Here is a 4,892-nt window from a genome sequence, read left to right as displayed (position 1 = left end):
GTGGACCATAGAATAACGAAGATTATTAGAGGGGAAAGATTCCAAAGTGTAACATTAAGATTACTTTGCTAATCTCCACTTCAGGCATATTCTACTTACAACATGGTGTTTCTTTTCTAGCTAAAATCTTGCATAATTTGGTGATATATTCTTCTCACATTTTCGTGTGATATAAAGGGGAATTTGAGCATCTTATTCTGATACTGCTGCCTTTGCAATGTTCTATTCTTTTTCATCTCTTGCATAGATTTTTTTTGCCAACCCATTGAGCACTAGCCTGGATGAAGCTTCATGCCTTTTTTTTCCCAATCAACTCAAGAAGATATTGACAAATCAAATTGCGTGAAGGTCATAAGCTTTCTTTTAGTTGTCTTGCAACATTCAGAGACCCTTTCTGATATAATATGCTATTCTGCTATTGGAATTGGGATTTTCTTCTTGGATTAGATACTATTTAGGAAGTTTGTCGCAACATTTTGCAGTTTGCGTTTCTCAAGACTATTTGTCAAATACCGTCCCAGTCATCCTAGCCATCCCTTGGCTCTTGATCCAATGGCTAGCATGGGGATCCGTGGGAGGTTCACTTGGATCACACTGATCTCCTTCTATATTCGGTTGGCTGATTTATGAAGGATTATATTAGGGAAACTATGCATAGTTCCATAATTATTTGTTTCTTTATTAATATATCTTGTATAGATCTATAAATAGAGATAGTTTTGTGAAGTAAAATTAAACCTTTTCCCTCTCAAAATCTCTTAATTTAACATGGTATTAGTGCCTAAGGATGCATAATCCGCCGACCGTCATTGTCGTTGCCATAATTACGAGGCTTTGGGTTTTTTTTCTCTTTGAGTGCGGTTCTTCTTCGGTTTCAAAGGCAGAAAACGAGTGAAGCCGAGAGCAGTCTCTCGTATGTGCCTACCTGGGGGCCAAACGAGTGAAGGAGAAGAACAAAGGAAGTGGAGCCGAGCAAGTGGTTCCTCTCGCATGCGATTGAGACCGATCGAGCATTTGGGGAGTTCATGCAGAGCATAGGCCTTATGCGTGCAAGCCTGGGGCCGAACCGAGTACGCAATAGGATCGGGCGGAGTATGGGATATGCCGTCTCAGTGGTGAAATTGCAGGTTGTCACGATGTGGTTTGGACTTGCCTCCTCGATGATACCATGGCCCAACTCTTCTCTTTCTTAAGCTATCGTGACCGAGCTTGCCACTCTTCTGCCTGTTTCACTTGGCGCCTCCTTGGTTCCTCCCCGCGCCTTTGGAATTTGCTTGACCTCCACGCTCATCGGTGTAATGCGGATATCCCGAGTGCTCTAGCCTCGCGCTGTGCTAGCCTCTACGTTCTTCAATTCCTGGGACCGGAGTCGATTGCTGCCATTATGAACCTTTACGCTCGTGACTTACGAGAGATCGTCGGGGATTATTGTTGTTATATCACTGACGTGATGCTATTGGTGATTGTTGTTCGACATAAAGTGCTTGAGAGCCTCCAGATTGGCCCCGATCCTTGTGAAAAGATTAGCAGCGATGCAATCCTGCATGTGGCCATGTGTTGCTCGAGATTGAGAAGGTTGTGGCCATGTGTTGCTCTCTCTTGTACATCCTCTTCACTGACATTTCCAGGAGGATTACTTCTTTATTCTCTAACTTTGTAGGAAAGGAAACTGAGATCTTTAGGAATTGGAAATCTCAGGAAAACAAGGGCAAGAACCTGAATGAACTCATTAGCTGGGTCGACATTTCCAGGAGGATTACTTCTTTATTCTCTAACTTTGTAGGAAAGGAAACTGAGATCTTTAGGAATTGGAAATCTCAGGAAAACAAGGGCAAGAACCTGAATGAACTCATTAGCTGTGGATACTGTCACAGTCATTGCTTCGCATAGAATGGATGAGTTTTTGTTGAGGCAGGGTGTTGCATTGCTGTTGAGTTTGGTGAATAGTTCACAGGAGGATGTACAAGAGAGAGCATCAGTTTGGCTTGCTACATTTGTGGTGATTGATGATGAGAATGCAACAGTGGATCCAGTAAGTGCAAAAATGGGGGCATCCGTTGCTTTTAGAACTTGATATGTCATGCAGGGAAGGTGTATAGTCTGAAGCTGCAAAGGTGATTGCTAACTTGTCAGTTAATGCTAAAGTTGCAAAAGCAGTTGCTGACGAAAGGTGGTATCAATATACTCGCTGCTCTAGCAAGGTTCACAATTAGGCTGGTTGCTGCAGAGGCTGCTGGAGGGCTTTTGAATCTTTCAGAAGAGCACAAGACTGCCATTGCTGAAGCTGGTGATGTTAAAGCTCAGGTATATCTCATATTCAAATGGCCAACTGGGATAGATGGAGTCTTTGAGCGTGCTACTGGTGCACTTGCAAATTTGGCTGCGAATGAACAGTGTATCATGAAGGTAGCAATGGCAGGTGGTGTCCATGCTTTGGTGATGCTTGTAAGATCGCGTAGGATTTTTTTTGCGTGCATGCCTGGGCTCATTACCTGCTGCCACTAATCAGTGAAAAAAGTGGTAATCCACAGACGAGGGGTTGGCTTTGCAGTTGATTAAGAGTGTTTTGGCAAGACCTAAATCTTGTCCTATTCTAATAAATGGTGCTATTAGAAAAGGAGAGCGTATTGTCCCTCCTTTTGCAGTTGATTTGTTGATGTGGGCTACTTTTCCTGCCCCCTCTGCTCAAGTGAGGGCTACAAAGAGATTATAAGCTCTTTATTCTACCATGAAGGAGCTAACACTTGTTGATTTTTCAGGTTCCCACCACCAACCTTCATTGCCGGAATTATGAGGAATACATGTTTCCTCCATCGGCCTTAATTATCGGAATTTTAAGGAACACTGGTCTTTCTACCGACCTTCATTGCCGGAATTTTAAATAATATTGGTCATGCTTACTTCGTGCGTCCTAGACCGAAGATAGATCATGCGGGAGGGCTCCTCTCACATGGAACGCCCAGATTCGACCGAGTAGAAGCGAGAGAAGTCGAGCGCATGACCTCTTATGTGCGTATGGAAAGAGCTGAGAGTTCAAGGACAAGCGAAGAGTGTAAGACATGCACTCCTTCCTGCGATCAGACCAGAGGGATTAGAGGCATTTCATGTGCATGTATGTGTTCGATCGAACAAGAGTGTTCGGGTGGAGTCGAACGACTGATTTGCATTAGGTTGAAGCCTGGCTCGATTGGATGGGAGGAGATTTGTGTGTCAAGTATGAGCCGCTTGTGATGTGTTTTTTTTTTTTGCCACTGTCATTGAAGCTTGCCGCAACCATAATTTTTTATTTATTTTTATTTTTATTGTCGTGCCTTCATTGCCGGCCTTACCTTGTGGTTACTATCCTATCTATAACCAATGCAGCCTTCATTGCTGCCCCTGCTTAGTATATAACCTTAATTGCTACCCTTTGCCACTACAGTATGTGAAGCTGATTTTTCCCAAAATTTTAACCAAAAGGACTATGATGAACCAAGGGATTTGATAACTCTATTTTTCTGGAATTGATTATCAAGCTAGGAATGACATATATGTATTCCCCAGCTTGAGGGAGAGTGTCAAATACCGTCCCAACCATCCTAGTCGTCCCTTAGCTCTAGATCCTATGGCGAGCATGATGATCCATGAGAGGCTCACATGGATCACGTCGATCTCCTTCCATATTCGAGTGTTTAATTTAGGAAGGGTTATATTAGGGCAACCATGCATGATTCCATAATTATTGTTTATTTATTAAGATATCTTGTATAGATCTATAAATATGGATAGGTTTGTGTAATAAAATTAGGACTTTTTTTCTATCAAAATCTCTTAATTTAACACTGTTAGTGTGTGATATTCACATGGAAAATTATTAATAGGAAAAATTATATTAGGAGAACATCAAATTTGAGATATATGCATTTATATTTCTTTAATTATAAATATTCTACTCCTTATTTGTTTCCTTCTGTAATTATCTTGTATGCTTATCCAAAAGCTCTTATATTCAATCAAAAAGATACAAAAAAATTCATCTCCTCAATTTTGTATCCGAAGAAAGTATTGATCCCTACTATAGCTGCCCATCCAATTAATCCCCTTATCCAAGTAGCAGCACTGACCATACTTCCAATCCCTACAAAGAAGTTTTCACGCTCGCTGCTTTGAACTCCATCAAACTAATGCTCGCATCTTGCTTAGTCTCTCCGCTCACTTGCTTGCATTGCTCTCGCTATCACATTGTGTTGCTCAGTGCGCCATACCATACATTGCTCAGTAGCTCACATTTGTGTCTTTTCTTCTTCTCGTATTGCATTTGCAAGTTGTTGCTGCAATCCTTAATCCTCCTCCTCCCTGCTCACCATATGCTCTGATGTAATTGATTGTGCAAATGCCAATCGTATGGATGCTCATTCAATGACTTGCATATTCTTGATGAGTTGTTTAGTTCAATATTAACTTAGGTTTAGTAGGAAGTAGTGATGTCTGAAATGTCCAAATAGTGTTTTTATTCTTAATGGGATAGATTAGCTATTGGGTAGTTAAAGCTGATTTAACCATGTTTCGAGATCAACTCAAAATCATTCAGTCTGATTTATAATTGAGCCCAAGCTAGTCAGCCATATATGCTCTTACTTTGACCCAGCCTGTAATATGTCTTATTATCATTTATCAAAGGTTGATCCTTGAACAAAAATTATTTTATTAAATGTTTATAACTCTTTAATGTTTAAATTGCATTGAAATATATTCAGGAAAAATATATATTTTATTTAGAGCTAGTTAATATTAGTTGATATTTTTAATATGATTTAGAGAGTATATTATTATGTAGATAAATATAGATGTCTATACATTAGATACATGAATGCATAAATAATTCAATAGTATGTATGTAAATTTTTTTTGTG

General features: G+C 40.2%; 1 pseudogene; it reads left to right on the top strand.

Annotated features, from left to right (window-relative positions):
- Positions 1–1,168: 1,168 nt before the first annotated feature.
- LOC110094848 lies at positions 1,169–4,622 on the top strand (annotated as a pseudogene).
- The last annotated feature ends 270 nt before the right edge of the window (positions 4,623–4,892 follow it).

This window comes from Dendrobium catenatum, unplaced genomic scaffold (assembly GCF_001605985.2).
Source record: "Dendrobium catenatum unplaced genomic scaffold, ASM160598v2 original_scaffold_239038, whole genome shotgun sequence".
NCBI classification, from domain to species: Eukaryota; Viridiplantae; Streptophyta; class Magnoliopsida; order Asparagales; family Orchidaceae; genus Dendrobium; species Dendrobium catenatum.
Note: the sequence above shows the minus strand (reverse complement) of the source record. Positions and strands in the feature narration are given on the sequence as shown.